This window comes from Mirounga angustirostris, unplaced genomic scaffold (assembly GCF_029215605.1).
Source record: "Mirounga angustirostris isolate CCGP_5_RB_7025 unplaced genomic scaffold, mMirAng1.0.hap1 SCAF_3, whole genome shotgun sequence".
In the NCBI taxonomy this organism is placed as follows: Eukaryota; Metazoa; Chordata; class Mammalia; order Carnivora; family Phocidae; genus Mirounga; species Mirounga angustirostris.
Genome location: NW_026991711.1, coordinates 126,125,279 through 126,142,039, shown reverse-complemented (window position 1 = coordinate 126,142,039; position 16,761 = coordinate 126,125,279). Strand labels below are relative to the sequence as shown.

General features: G+C 38.3%; 1 protein-coding gene and 1 long non-coding RNA gene across 8 annotated transcripts in view; both read right to left on the bottom strand.

Annotated features, from left to right (window-relative positions):
- Positions 1–16,761, bottom strand: part of TANK (TRAF family member associated NFKB activator) — a 95,400-nt gene that overhangs the window by 61,838 nt on the left and 16,801 nt on the right. Inside the window, exon 1 of one of the 7 annotated variants that reach the window (XM_054506172.2) lies at positions 16,697–16,719. The exons of the other annotated variants lie outside the window; for them this stretch is intronic. The gene's annotated coding sequence lies outside the window, so the exon portion shown is untranslated. Of the gene's footprint in view, positions 1–16,696; positions 16,720–16,761 lie in introns of those variants that run through there. 7 annotated transcript variants of the gene reach the window in all.
- LOC135363883 (uncharacterized) lies at positions 215–16,742 on the bottom strand. Its single transcript, XR_010410166.1, has 2 exons — positions 16,606–16,742; positions 215–16,379 (listed from the first exon to the last, which is right to left on the bottom strand). It is a non-coding gene; the product is annotated as an uncharacterized LOC135363883 (long non-coding RNA).

Here is a 16,761-nt window from a genome sequence, read left to right as displayed (position 1 = left end):
CTTATAAAAATATAAGCAAGATTAAAAATAGGTATACAAGCAGGCAAAGAAAATAAGGATAGGCAGCTATCAGGACTATAATATAGTGTAAAATGCTAATGCAGAAATGAGAGGTTTAAGTAACTATGTGGCTAAGTTACCTATCACTGTCCTAAAAAGCTGCGCATAATGACAAATTGTCAACATAAAACACATCTATATTTTAAAATCTGAGACAAACAAGAACCTTGAATTGGAAACCCATCTAGTTTCTTATTTTGTTCTATCACTGAATGACTGTGACCTTGATTCAGGGCCACTAAATGTTTCTGAACCCAAGTTTCTTTCTCTCCAATACAAAAAAGATGTTTGGACTTGATTTTGAAGAAACTTCTTTGTTCTACAGTTCTTGAGTCTGCTGAGTCTAAAAATGCATGTCTGTTCCATCAAGAAGGTGCATTCTTGTTTTTAAAAATGTAAATGCAATACTAAACACAGCTGCATCATATGCAAGTAAATCATGTGAAGGCTTCACTACAGGTCCTTGAATTAGATCACACAAATGTCACTAAGAAGAGTTACTGAGTAAATTCCACATGGATGCATCCTATTTCCTGAAATAATGTATGCTGGAGAGATACGATTCAGGTCAATACAACTAAATAAATGATACAATTAATTTCTATCTCACAATCAAGAAGAGAATTGGGTGTTAGATCAGTGACACTGACCAGAGAAAAAGTCACTGGGACCCAACTAATTAAATTGGACAGATTTCAAATATTAACACCCTGAACTTTAAAGCCACTTGTTCCTCTATTTTTTTTTAAAGCATTTGTTAAGTGTAAAATTAATTTCACAATTTAAGAGGCAGTCACATTTCAATTACATTTTGGTATGCCTGCTGCAAAACTTGCCAGGCTCCAGGGAAATGGTTTTATTTATAGTAAACATGCTCAAACCCAAATCTCATTGCTTAAACCCAGGAGATCCAAGCTAAAGCAACCTCTGCCTTGGAAGCACTCTTCTAGTTATGGTTTCACTCTTTTAAGTGCATTTTTAAGAAAGCCTTCCATGGTAATTTCTTTATTCTGGGTCTGATTTGCTGGTTTCCTTCCACTACAGGAGGAAAAGACTAAGTCACTGATACCCCAGAAGGTACCTGGCAAGCGGAATGCAAAGCACCCCCACCCACCCAGGGCAATCCCCCTGAACCCAGGAGAGTCCCTATCCACCCACATCTGTCGCTCTGGCAGTAGTTCCTTTTTTCCCCCCCCTGGGTGGTTCCTGTGAGAAGGAAAATGAAGGACAGCAAGTTCCTGTTCTGTCTCCCAGGTCCAGCGTATGCCCACCCAGGAGGAAGCACCAAGAAAATCCCTGGGCAGCAGGCTGCTTCCTCTTTCATTAATCCCTTGGTTCAATAACGAAACTGTCCTAGGGTAGGAGAGGCAGCCTACGCAAGGAAGATAATTTTATCTTCCCTTGGTAAAGTTTTCCAGCTCCAACAAAGGTTTGCCAACTGCTAGGACCAAACTTAGATATTAATAAATGGATCCCATTACTATTCAACTCAATTAGGAAAAATAAAGTTTATGTTTACTTGCTACATGTTAGGCACTTTTGTGGAGTGTGGCAAGGGGCTTCAGAGAGTACCACCTTAGAGCTGTGTTCCTTTTACAAAGTTTTTTCACCAATTCTTTATTTTCTATTATTCACATTCCCATCTGACTGATAAGGGCTCAGAGGCATTAAACGACTTGCCTAGAGCTACAAAGCGATAAGCACGGGAACTGGGACTACAGCTTTGAAATTCTTCATTCAAGGACTGATTATTAAAGGCAACTGCAGGGGCGCCTGGGTGGCTCAGTCATCAATCATCTGCCTTCGGCTCAGGTCAAGATCTCAGGACCCTGGGATCTGAGCCCCGCATCAGGCTCCCTGCTCAGCAGGAAGCCTGCTTCTCCCTCTCCCATCCCCACCCCAGCTTGTGTTCCCTGTCTTGCTGTCTCTCTGTCAAATAAATAAATAAATAAATCTTAAAACAAAACAAAACAAATGAAGGCAACTGCAAAGTATTCTCCCAGGGTGCCATGGTGGATATGTTCATTTGATAAAACATTGCCAAGTAAGAGCAAAGCCTGTACTGGGCACCACTGACACTGAGAACAAAAGAAACATGAAACCTATCTTCCCAAAGGTACCATTAGCTATAACTTAAACTGTATATATATGTACCCTGAGGTATCCAAAGGCTATAGAATTGGGAGAGGAAAGTGGTTACATCTATTTTTGAGGTTTAGGAAAGGCTTTGAGAGGTAGGTAACATTTGTACTAGGTTTTGAATTATGGATAGGTATGATCTCACCCATTCCTTTTATTTGATTATCAAATACTGATCCTTTCTAGAACAGGTTCCCAAGGGCTATAAAGATGTTTTTAGTGTTAGATAATATCCATTCTTCACTAAAAAAGGCTAGGATAATAAGCATTTCTTTATGCATTGTTCAGCTTGATTTTTCTCTTTCTTTTTTTAATATTTTTTTGGGAAACAGAGAGTGTGCACATGCAAGGGGAGGGGAGAAGAGAGAGAGGGAATCTCAAGCAGACTCCCTGCTGAGCGAGAAGCCCCACCTGAGGCTTCATCTCAGGCCTGAGATCATGACCTGAGCTGAAATCAAGAGTCAGGTGCTTCACCAACTGAGCCACCCAGGCGCCCCTTGATTTTTCTAATCATACAACTCTGCAAACCTGAGACAATTCTTTAGTATAACAACGAAGGTTACTTACAGAAATGACTGATTAGGCTAGTGCTCTTCCCATGATGCTTGAAAAGCAGCAGCAATGAGAATGAAATAAAGGATAAGTCTTGTATCTTCAATGAACCTCAATTTTCCTTTCTTTTAAAATGAAGGGGCTGGGGACGCCTGGGTGGCTCAGTTGGTTAAGCGTCTGCCTTTGGCTCAGGTCATGATCCCAGGGTCCTGGGACTGAGTCCCATATTGGGCTCCACGCTCAGTGGGGAGCCTGCTTCTCCCTCTGCCCCTCTCCCTTAGCGTGGTCTCTCTCTCTCTCTCTCACCCTCTCTCAAATAAATAAAAATCTTTAGAAAAAAATAAATAAAACTAAGGGGCTAAATAATATAATCTCCTTCAACTTTATGATTATATAGCATTTCCAAATAAATACAGAGTATTGAAGCTATTGCTTGGGAAATACAGTGATATACTTTTCCTCATATGATATCATAGCTTTAAAAGAAGTAGTCATTTTGTCTTAAATTGTACTATAAACTAGGCCTTGGTTACAAACCAGCTGATATGGCATTTCAAGATGGTGAGAAGCATGGAGTAAAGTTATATAGGGTGTCCTGGAATTAAAGAGATGATATGATACTGTGAAACTATGTGATATAAAAATATGTGAAATAACACTGTAAAGATGACTTTATTTATTTAGTAACATTTATGTACGTCCTCCTAACACTTAACTACGTAGAATGAAAAAAGTAAAGGCTTTGGATTCAGATCTCCTATCTGCAATTTTCTAGCCATTTACTTGGCTTCTCTGATATTAGTTTTCTTATGCTACATAGTTTGCAGTGTTATTATGAAGATTAAATGAAACCATATATGAAGTATGTATGTTATCTGTTCCTCAGTATCTATTCTCTTCTCTAATATTCCTGACTTTTAACTGGTATGGTCAGGTGACTATGTTCTGGTCATTGGCAAGTAAGTGCAACTTCCAAGAGGAGCTCTTCACTTTTTTCCCTTCCCCAGCTGGATGGGATGTTGTGGTGAGTCACCTAGAACGGGTGGTAACACTTCAGGGATGGTGGAAGGACAAGGGGATGCAGGAACAAGAATGAAGATGTCTAGGTCCTTGACACCGTGGAGCTGCCAGATCAGCACTGGACAACTTATACTTTAAATTGAAGTATGTGAAAGAAATAAAATTTCTGTCTTATTTAAGCCACTGTCTTTGAGAATATCTTGAGAGGAGCAGAGTTGTTTACTAACTGGTACAACAGTCAACACTGGTTCAGTGCTGAATACATCGTATGTGCTCCTTTTTTCCAAGTGAAAGAGACAAAGTCATAGTCTTTGTTTTTTTTCTCTAATTAGAGCTTATAATTTAGTAAGGCAGACAAGCATGAAAATGATTAACCATACTAGCAGGCCAATTATAAATGTGTAAAAAGGTATGATCATATCTTGATAGGGGTCTGGGAAGCACAGGTAGAAGCATTTGCAGGAATTCGCCCAATGGTTCACTGAAGATTTACTGCATATAAGTTTTATCTCAAAAGAAAAAGAAAAAAGAACTGTTAAATAAAAGGTATAAGCAGGGTAACAGCTCAATAGGAAAAACAATTAAAATGAGAGGGATTGTAGAAGGCTTCATAGAGGATCTGACACTTAAACTAGGCCCTGAAACATGAGGATTTCAACAAGCAGAGAATGAGTGGGAGGAAAGAATATTCACTCTGAAAGAGGAGAGGCATTGAGAAGTCACTAGTATAGTGCATTTAGGGACTGGAGGTATCCTATTTATGTAAGTCTAAGATGTGTACAGAAGATGGAGAGGTGAGGGTATTAAGACAGAATGGTCAGGGCTACCATGTATGATTGTGCTGCACTACAAAAACCCTAGGGGCACCACTCAGGCAGACCGTAATTGGAATGGAACCCCCTAGAGTTACAGAGAGTACTAAGTGCATAAACTATATGCAGCAGACTCAGTTATGGCCAGATTGTAGTGGACCCTGAATGTTACTCTAATAAATTTAGACTTTAACCTGACATTGAGAAGTAATGCAGGATTTTGGGGGTGCCTGGGTGGCTCAGTCAGTTAAGCATCTTGCTCTTGACTTTGGTGGGGAGTCTGCTTCAGGGTTTTCCCCCTCCGCCTGCCCCTCCCCCTGCTCATGTGCAAGCACATTCTTTCTCTTTAAAATAAATAAATCTTAAAAAAAAAAAGTAATGGAGGATTTTCAAGCAGGAGATAAACATGTTTTAGAAAGGTAAACTGGATACCCATTGTGGAATACAAACTAATGAGGGAGACAAAGTGAGGATATCCATAGGAAACTATTGCTGTAGTCTGGGTGAAAGATGGGCTTGAACAAGAGCAGGGGAAGTGAAAGATGGAATACATTAAAGAGACATTTCTAAGTCAGAATCAATGGGATTTGTTGGCCAAGTGGATCGACAGGAAGGCAGCATTCAGGTTCCTGCAATTCTGAATCAGCTGGCCTGGGATGGGGTCCTGGAATCTGCATTTTAATAAGTAACCCAGGTGACTTTGTTGAAAATAGTTCACCAGCCATATTTTTCAAAATACTAGGCAGACAGTGATGATAGCCAGATAGAGAAACAGGAAGAAAAATGTTTTGGGAAGAAAGATATTGAATACACTTTTGGACAGAGTACTATAGAAGACATATAATTAACAACAGGGCAGGAAAAATGTGCCAACTGAGTGATAACAAAATCTAGAGGAACAAATATATATTAAGTATGGCTTCCCTCCTGCTTATATCCCTATTCTTAAAGTCCTGTTTCGAATGTCCTCTGATACTAGTAAGTCCTTGGACAGTCAACCAAGCTCAAATCTTTTTACCAAAAAAACCAAATTTTTGAAAGGAAAATAGTGGAGAAAGAAGTAATATTTATTATCATGTCACTTCATGTCACAAGATGTACACTCTTTTCCTCTCAAATATAAAGCAAAAAAGAGGATAGGGCCACTTACTATCTGGACAATGTAAGAAGGTACATAATAAACTAAGGAATGCATAAAACACTAAGGCATTTTAGCAGAAGTCTGTTATCTTATGTAAAGAGACTATTAGGCAAAACGGTAGGAATGTTATCTAATGCTCTGTTCTGTTAACCCTTACATGCTGTTAAATAACAGGAAAATAACTCTCTGGTAAAGTGTCTGAATGCATTCTTTTTGAAATCTCCTCCCTTCTACTCCGCCCAATTTATGACAAGAAAGTAGAATTACTAATGATCTTGCACAGGAGTAGGATGGTTTGTACCTATCTTCTGGTCTTAACCAGAAGAGTTTGGAAAAAAAAAATATTTTCAGTAATCCTGAAAGAGTCCCCCCAAACAGAACACAATAATGTATGAGATGTCACAGGCTGCACAAGATTCATAAAAGGAAAAGTTGCTTTTGAAGAAGTCGTTAAAATCTCATGAGTTGGGGTGCCTGGGTGGCTCAGTTCGTTAAGCATCTGCCTTTGGTTAGGTCATGATCCTGGGGTCTTAGGATCAGTCCTGCGTAAGGCTGAGCTGGCAGCCTGCCACTCCACCCTGCTTGTGCACTCTGCTTGTGCGCTCTCTCTCTCATGTTTTCTCTCCCTCTCAAATAAATAGAATCTTAAAAAAAAAAATAAAATAAAATCTCACAAGTTAACAGATTAGGGACCCCTCCAGCATCTGTGTGTCATTTACTGTATCAGAACAAAACAAAACCACTATGAAAGGAAAGAGTTCTTCTATGAAGATATAAAACTTTAGGAGACAGATAGGGGACCTTTTCATAAAAAGGCCTATTTTCTCTTAAATCACAGTTTAAATTGCTGAGCGGTCACTTAGTCTTGAGAATACTACCGATGATAAATGGGAACAGGCAAAAGCTTATATAATTATAAAGCTGTACTCTGTGCTCTTAAACACTGGCACGGGACTCCCCAGCTCTTCATACCCCTGCTTTTAATTTCCCTGAGGACACCTCGAGGCTGTTGGGCAAATGTTTGCAAGTCACAACTTGTTTTTTTAGAAGTAATTGTGAGAACTCCAATGAGAAAATAAATAAGGTTTCAGAGATTTCCAGATCTCTATTTCCAGTCATTCCCAAGATGTTTAGGGTGTGACTTTAAATGTTTAGTATGATAAAAGTTTAAAACCAGATATAATACCATGTAACACACTCTTATTCCAGTTGTTGAATACCCCTGAAGACAGGACCCCTAAATCCCTGGGTATCCTGACAAACCAACCTCTCCAACCTGCATCTGTGCCCAAATTGACCGAGTTTCCACTCTTTTCAAAGCCAGTTTTTCTTAAATGTGAATATTCAGACCTAGTAAATCTTAACATTTGCTGTGCTACCCTACTGTGGGGAAACAAGAGTTTATTAAAAATTTTCACTTTTTTCATTCTTTTTGTATCTGGAAAAAATAAAAAGATGCTATAAAATAAAGATCCCAAACTTAATTTTTAATTGAGACCACATCCTGTATAAATTAGCTTCTTCTTTATTAAGACAATTTGAACATTAGAAAGAAAAATTAAAAAGCCTGGTCAACCAAAGATAAAATCAGATTTGGGAGTATAGAATACACGCTTGTTGATCGGTGAGGGTGAACAAGTCATTTAACCTTCCTGTGGACCTCAGTTCCCTCATCTGCCCCAGTTTAGGATGCTTAGGGTAGAACGTACTGTACAACATGGGTCAATAGAATCATCCAGGGTGGTTTAAAAAAACAGATCAGCAAACCTGTCCAAGACTTCTTGGATAATTTTTTGTGGGGGGTAAAGGGGAGAAGAGGGAAGAGCAGTTGTGAGACAATTTTAGAATCACTGCCATAGGGGGTCAATTCATAACTGGAAAAGCGGTGTACTCTGTATAACACTATACAAATATGTACCAAGGCAGGGAAACAGACTTTTTATAAAGTGTCTTTTTTGTTCCACAGTGATCTGCTTTTTGAATTGTTCCAGAAGAAGTATATAGAATTTGGAAACAAAAATAGCAGTTGCTAAGGTAGAAGATGTTCTTAAAAAAAGAAAGAAAAAAAAGGTATTTTGATACTTTGGCAGATGGCCCAGAGCAATAGCACTCTAACGATCTTGGTTCCCTGAAATTTCCACAACTTACCAGTCTATACAAGTGTTTCCTCTGTTAATGGAAGCGACTCCACTAATGGCATTTGCACCAAAGTTCATGTTGAGAAAGAAATTTGAGTGTGACCATAGCTCTTCTCCTACCAAGTAGCAATGGCCCTTTTCACTTGATGCTCCACCCACCAATACTCTAATCATCTCAATTCTATCTAAATTCTCAAACTATCTATAAATAGTTGAGAAAGGGCATAGAACTCAATGACATGCCTTCAATCCAGAAAGGGACACAACCCCAGACCATAAGGACAATTTCAGTTTTGTGTTTGAATGACAAGCATTCTAACAATGAAAGAGGCATTTCCCTATTTCCTCATGGGAAACATTAGGGATGGGGGAGGGATTGATACCTACTGAGGTAATATTACTTGCCAGGTGCTTTATATAAACTATCTTATTTTAATTTTTCTTCTGCAGGAGCATAGATTATCTTCCCTTTCTTTCTATATAAAGAAAACGAGCTTCAAAAGTTTATATAAATTGACTAAGGTCAAAGAATTAGACAATGAAAGACCCAGATAAATCCAGGTCTCTCTGATATGAAAGTCCAATCTCTAGCTCTTTTCACTAATTTAGTTTTTATTTTATTTTTAACCAAAGCTATACATATCTATATTTTAAGGAGTCAAGGAGTTTTACAAGGCTTAAGAAAAACTGTAAATCTCTTGCTCTCTCTTTCCCCTCATTTCCTGCTTCATCTTGGCAACAATTTTTAGCTCCTTTGGTTCTTTCTGGGATTTATCTTGGTATCTCTAAATAACATACTAATATTGCCATTACTGATTTTTCAGTTTTACTTGTCTTCACTATGCAAAGTAAGGATTCAGGTCATAGCTTTGCTATGCTGTCTTCTAGCTTCCATTTGTTTTTGTGGAAGTCCAGAGCCATTTTGATTCCTGATCTTGTACTTAACTCACCTGGTTCACCCCTCACTTCTAGGAAATTTTCTTCAATTATTTTTTGGGCAATTTCTTTCCTTCTGTATTCCTTTGTGGGACTCCTCTATCTGGATGTTGAATCTTCTGAAGTGATACTCTAATTCCTCCCAGCCTCTTCTTCTTAAACGAACTTCTTATTTCATATATAAAGTATCTTAAGCCTGCTATCTTTGGTAACCAGTATTCTGCCAAGTGATTGTTAACCAATCCTGAATAAATAAAATAATAAAGTAGGTAGCGGTGCTTCCAGAGCTCTACTGAGGCTGGGGGTGTGTAAAGCAAAACAATGTTCCACCAATTGCCCAGCTCAATCAAAACAACTCAACTTTGATTAGTTATATATTTTGGGATTTCAAGTTTGGAAAAGAATCACAGGCTTGGGCGCCTGGGTGGCTCAGTTGGTTAAGCGACTGCCTTTGGCTCAGGTCATGATCCCAGGGTCCTGGGATCGAGTCCCACATCAGGCTCCCCCTGCTCTGCGGGGAGCCTGCCTCTCCCTCTGCCTCTGCCTGACATTCCCCCTGCTTGTGTTCTCTCTCTCTGTCAAATAAATAAATAAAATCTTAAAAAAAAAAAAAAAGAATCACAGGCTTAAAGGTATCAGATTCTCACCACCTCCACCCTGAATGATTTATAAGGCTTTAGTAAGGTCTATTTTTTGTGGGGTAGAGACAAGTATGGGTGATTTGGGAGGTGGGAAAGGCCCCTCTGTTGGGTTTCGCCCACTGCTGAGACTACTGTGTCTAGGTAAGTGGTCTGCCAGGTTTACACTTGTGGTAAGAGGCCACTTTAAATCCAAAGAAGTTTCAGGATGGGGGGAGGAAATCACCTGGAGCTACCTCTTCCACTCCACCCTAGAAAAGAAAGTCATCTGCTTTTCCAACCCCTTAGGGTATGAATAATAATAAGCATTCACATTCTATTTCAGAAAAGTTGGCACCTTAGCAAAAGAAGAGGTAAGTAAATTAGTGGAAGATACCCCCTTTTTGTATTTTAGCTCTGTGTTCACTTTTTCACCCATGAAAATCATCAGAAGCAAAAAGCACTAGTCAATAACATAGTAAATACACTTAAATAAAAGGACATCTTGTCTTAGGGTAAATTTTTTAAAGACACTCAAAAGTCCATGGGATGCCTGGGTGGCTCAGTCAGTTAAGCGTCTGCTTTCAGCTCAGGTCATGATCCCAGGGTCCCTGAATCGAGTCCCACATCAGGCTCCCTGCTCAGCGGAGAGCCTGCTTCTCCCTCTCCCTCTGCTGCTCCCCCTGCTTGTGCTCTCTCTCTCTTTCTGATAAATAAATAAAATATTAAAAAAAAAAAAAGTCTGTGTGTTTTCCCCACTTAAAGAAAGGTAATGGAAAAGAACTGTCACTCCTAACAGTTATAATCATTTCCCACTCTTAAGAGAGTTCCCTAACATAAGCAGCCAATTCTCCAAAATAACAGTTTGCATTTCTGGTCTCACTTTCTGATATACCCATAGCACACTGCACTAGAACTGTGACTGTGTTGCAGTCAGGCAGCTGAAATAATAGAAACTGAAATACCATTGATCCAGCAGTGTCAGAATTTTGATTTTATATTTTTTCCATAAGCTGGTAGTATGCTAAATGTATCAGGATAAACAAGGTAAGATGAACCCCCCAAAGATCAACCCCAAACCTCCCCAGACCAGGCTCCCCATTTTGCTGGATGTTCGGACTTGGTGAAACTTTTTGTGTTATCTTCTAAGCGTTCAAAGATTTCACAAAGACCACACCCATGTGTCTCAGCTTTGCCTTACTTCCTTTTTTTTTGGTCCAGTAGTACTTCTTTCTCTCAAACTGTTTATCAAATTCTAGGAGTTGAAGTGCACAACCAAACAGTATAACACCAAAAGAGAAATTGGGCATGGCACGATGTTCTACCCCAAGGTAAACAGAAACATGGCACTGTTCAGTTAGCTTCCTCAGCTTCCTAAGGAGTATCCTCTCCTGAGTAAGGATCATGTTAAAATATGGAGATGGGGGGTAGAATGGGGTTTATGCAGTTTAAAATGGCTATTTAATAATAAAAATCTGTTTTCATAAATCATATAAAGTAGTGCTCTGCAGAATATTCTTAGATGGGGGAACTACAAGAGCCAAGTTTATATTCAGTATGAGGAGGTGTAAGAGAAGACTGTGGGAAGAAGGAACAAATATTAAATCTCCTTGGATGTGTGAGATTTTAACGTTTATGAAAAAGGAGAGAAGGATTTTAAAAAGCCAAGAACCATCAATATCAAAGGAAAGGCATTTCTAATTTAGTGACAGGAAATATATGAAATTCTATTATAGGAAATGCTACATAACAAGTGGCTATGAATAATACAAGCATTTAAATATCCCATAAGAGCAGGTGATTTTATTCAAGTGATTTGAAATAACATATTATTTTGAAGAGACCTAAGTCCCTGATTTCTGTCCATTTAGCAAGTCACTCTCCCTAGCAAAATTACCCGGTTGTGTGCTCCAGAGAACAATTCTCTATACCTCACTCTATGCAAATATTTCAAAGATTCTTAAAACTTCAACTTCTTAAGTAACCATCAAAATAGAACTCATGTTATTCTTCTTTATCTGCTCAATTCCCAATAATTCCTTACTGAAATGACTTGAAAGACAGACCTTGTTTTCACAACCTATTTTTCATAGACACTTTTTTTTTCAAACCAAAAGTATCGGTAGTAAGTGAAAGCTAATGCAGATCATCAGTGCTCAGTTTACTCTCATAATTTAGTATTGATAATTACTATCATAGAGATATATCTCTGGATAAAAGGAAGAAAACTCAGGTTACTATACAGGACATTTCCCCTATGAGATAAGTATTATTTACTTCCCAGACTCTTTTTCTTTAAAACAAAAAACAAACAAACAAACAAAGTCCCTTAAGGTCCCTTAAGAATTCTTGTTTGCACAACTGTAAATACATTCAACACCACAAAACTGTACATTTAAAAATGGTTACGATGGTAAATTTCACATTTTATGTATTTCACCATAATTTTAAAAGTTTTTATAGACTAAGGATTGAAAAACTATGACATACGTATTACATGGGTCCCAAAGGCTTGTTTTCAGTTGCAAAGGACCTGGTACCGCTGCCTGTTCCGGTCCTCCTCAACTGTTCTGAACAGTGTCAAATACCACATCTAGTTCAAAAGACTGTACACTAATTAGCCATCTACCCACAAGGCAGTTCATTTAATATTCTCTATTCTTTTTTTGAAAATGACTCAGAATCTTGGTCCCAGACTATAAAGAGATTTTTGTTACCTATTCTAGATAATAGCCTCCTCTTTCCCTCTACCCACGAGTGAAAACCACAGCAGCAAGGAGATGGGGGGAAGGGGAATGGCGGCCACAACATAAATCCTACAGGAACCAGAAATCAAAATTTGGCCTGACATAATGAAACTCAAACTAGTGAAATTAAACAGTAATATACATGCTTATAAGGTGTCAGAAAACAAACAAAATACAAAACAGCAGTACAGCTAATCAGTTAATGCATCATGTCAGAATAGTTAGAATAGTGAAGTTTTACATCACAGGCTACTTATTTTTATTTACCATTTACTTTTGGATAATGAGTATGGCTTTAAAAAACATGCAAAGTCTTTCGTTGTTATATGGCACACTCCTAAATCATGTCAATAATTATTTTATCTAGACTGATATACGATCAATTAAAATACTCAAATATGCAAGCATTCACATAATGCCTGCATCTCTCTGTAAATAACACTTATGAGTGTCTTGAAGTCCTCCACAGTTTACAGATGTATACTGATAAATTACATTACCTGCTTAAGGTCATATTCTTGAGTGATCAAAAAGTGTCTGAAATAATCACTTATAAAAGGTAATAACCCTACCAAAGAGTACACAATACACATGTCACACACATATCTGGACCATGCTAATGTTAATAATTTTCACTTCATATTAAGTAAGTACCGTCATGCTGAGCTTGCGTATTTTTTTCACCTACTCATTTTGAAACTCTCCTATGGGATTTGGCTACAGTAGAATGTTAGCTCGGTTAGTACCTCTAAAGAAAGAAATTTCCCAACAAAATTGGGAAGCTAATGACAACAAAGTGAAACTGATGCTTTCCCAGTTGAGTGTCATTCCTGGTTTCCTTCAGGGCAGAGAAGAGCTTGCCCATGTAGACGCAACACCCTTTACTTTATAGTATAACTGGAGTGGAGGAAAGAAAGAACAGCAATACATTTTATTATCAGCCTCAGCCTACCTATATAGCATTTTCTCTGACTATGGAAAAAAAAAGAGGTGGGGGAGGGGAGAAAAATGACCAGGATCAACACAGAAGTTGTTTTCAATATATTGGTATCTTAAACTCTTCCCTTTATTTGGATTTACTCTGTGGACTTTTTGTTTGTTTGCTTTTTTTAAGTTCTGAGGCTTTTTGCTGAATATTGTTGCTATTTTAAGAACAATGTACTTTCAGGCCAACATGGTTTCATGAGTGAATTCTTTCAAATCTTATAAGAACAGAGAGCTCTTATGCCGTTTAAACTAACTTCAGTGCAGAGAAAGCAGGAATTCTTCTCAGTTTTTTTTAGGAAACTCATAACCCTAATATCAAACTCTGGCAAAGATAACACAGAAAATGATGGCTACAGATGATACCCAAATACTGATTTTAAGTAAAAATGTTACCAAAAAGAAACCTATATGCTTAAATATTACACCATAACCAAACATAAGGTGGATTCACAAACTGGAATTCAAATAAAATAACCCATCATCCTAAGAGGTCAAAGAAAAGCACATAATAGGTCATGACAGATGCCAAAAGCCATTTGACAAAATTCAACTTCCACTTCTAATAAAAATGTTTAGTTAAGTTGTAATGGAAAGACATCATCTTAACAACCAGAAATATACAGACCAAATGAACACTCAACATCCATTATTCAAAATGCTCTCAATGTGCTAGTCAATGTAAACACACACATACAACCTTGGCCTAAAATCCATTCTCTGTGGGGTGTGTGGGTGGCTCAGTAGGTTAAGCATCTGACTCTTGATTTCGGCTCAGGTCATGATCTCAGAGTCGTGAGACCGAGCCCCGCTTCAGGCTCTGAGTTGAGCATGAAGCCTGCTTGAGATTCTCTCTCTCCCCCCCTCTGCCCCCTCCCCCCTTGCTCTCTCTCTAAAATAAAACAAAATAAAATCCATTCTCTGCAAAAATCCTAGTAAGCTAGAAATATTAAAGACATTTCCTTGATGAACAGAATTTATTGGAAATTAATAGTAAACCCCTTATTTAATGATGACATAGTAAAAACATCCACAAACTAAGAAATAATATATGGATGGCCAGAATCACTGTTACTACATATCACTGCGCTGGAGAAACTAGCAATTCACTAAATCAAAGAAAGAAAAGAAGTATAAAGATAAGATTATATTTAGATGACTCTTCCTAGAAAATTCAAGGGAAACAATTTATTAAAACTAGTAAGTTTAGGGTGTCTGGGTGGCTCAGTTGGTTAAGCGACTGCCTTCAGCTCAGGTCATGATCCTGGAGTCCCGCATCGGGCTCCCTGCTCAGCGGGGAGTCTGCTTCTCCCTCTGACCCTCCCCTCTCTCATGCTCTCTGTTTCATTCTCTCTCTCAAATAAATAAATAAAATCTTTAAAAACAACAAAAAAAAACAACAAAAAAAACTAGTAAGTTTAGAAAGTTGGCCAGATATAGAATCACTCATCTAGGTACCAGCCACAAAATATTAGTGAATATAATAGCTAAAACCTCCAAAAGGATTATTTTAATAGTTTTTTTTTTTAAGATTTTATTTATTTATTTGAGAGAGAGAGAGAATGAGAGAGAGCACATGAGAGGGGGGAGGGTCAGAGGGAGAAGCAGACTCCCCGCCGAGCAGGGAGCCCGATGCGGGACTCGATCCAGGGATTCCAGGATCATGACCTGAGCTGAAGGCAGTCACTTAACCAACTGAGCCACCCAGGCGCCCTGTTTTTTTTTTTTTTTTTTTTAAGTCTTATTTATTTATTAGAGAGATACACAGCAAGAGAGGGAACACAAGCGGGAGCTGGAAGCCCAATGCAGGGCTCGATCCCAGGACCCTGGGATCATGACCTGAGTGAAAGGCAGTTGCTTAATGACTGAGCCAACCAGGTGCCCCCAAAGGATTATTTTATTTTATTATTTATTTTTATTTTTTTAACGATTTTTTTTATTTAGTTATTTATTTGACAGAGAGAGAGACAACGAGAGAGGGAACACAAGCAGGGGGAGTGGGAAAGGGAGAAGTAGGCTTCCCGCCGAGCAGGGAGCCCGATGTGGGGCTCGATCCCAGGACCCCAGGATCATGACCTGAGCCGAAGGCAGACGCTTAACGACTGAGCCACCCAGGCGCCCCCCAAAGGATTATTTTAATGAAACATGAACAGTTATACTTTAAACTTTACCTCAAAAAGAATGCAATAATATTCAAGAAAATTTTGAAAAAGATAAATGAAGGACTTGCTTTATGAACTACTAGAACATGCTATAATCAGGAGACTGGTATTTGTATAGGAATAGACAAATAGAATAAAGCAAAAGAATAATAATAATAAAAGACCCATATATACATGGAAATTTATTATAATACAGTAGTATTCTAGTCAGAAGAAATGATTTCAACAAATGATTTCAGGAAAAACGGCTAAATCCCTACCTTATATAATGTACAAAAATAATTTTCAGATATTTTAATGAATAAAGCATAAAAAACTAAAAAAGAATAGACAATACAGGAAAATAATTTTTTGAGTGGGAAATGCCTTCTTAAGTAACAGAAAGCCTGGGTATTTTAAACCAAAAGACTGACAGTTCTTGAAAATATCTGCCATATATTTCACAAAGAATTAATATATCTGCACCCTAATAGAATATAGATAAATAATTCTGAAGAATAATGGGCAAAATGTATGGGCAAGTCACGTTAAGAGATGGTTAACTACATTATGGTACAACCTGTCAAAGAATACCATGCTGACGTTAAGATAAAGTAGAGCTATGTACGGCAAGATTTCCGCCATATATTTTTTCTTATCTGAAAACGCAGATAACAGAATGGTATGCATATATACTCTCACTTTCACAAGGAAACGAAATAACATGTTTATACACATGTAAGAGTGATGTGGAAGGCCTTGTGAAGTACTACGACTGGGGAGAGAACGGAGAAAAAAGTTTCATTTTCTCTATAAATTGCCGACTTTATACATGGTCGTATCATTTTAGGGTTTCCCTCTCCACCCAAATGATGAAAAAATAATTTTTCAACAGAATACAGTGCTTACTTCTCTGCTACCCCTCGTTTGAAATGTGTATTCCACCAGGGTAAGGAAGCAGATCATTTCATTTTCCTTCATTTTCATGTCACTTCACTTCCGTTACTACCATTTCTCCCTTTGGACAACTTGTCAAAAGCATCAGAGAAATAAAGGACACTTGACATAGCAAGGCTGTTCAATTCTTGATTGCTACAGTATAACAAGGAAGACCAAATTACTCTTTGGTTTGAGCATCTTCCCCCTACTTTCTTCACTTCTTGACAAGCAGAGCTTTTTACACCTGTAACTCGTTACTACTCAGTTTACACCGGAGTCGAGACCCTACCTAACGCCTGGGTTTCCCCTGGGGGTAGGGTTTGCTTTTGCTTTTTCCGCCTCGCCCACCCATTCTCTCCATGACCCTCGGGGAAGTTACCCCACTTCTCATTGACACGGCTGTGATGACACCCCACAGGAAAGCAGCGCAATTGTGCAACAACCTTGGGAAGAACAACAGAAAGACCTACTTAAAAGTTTTCGAAAGAATAACCACGATAGTACTGCTTCCGGAAGACAACCCTTGCCCCGAAGG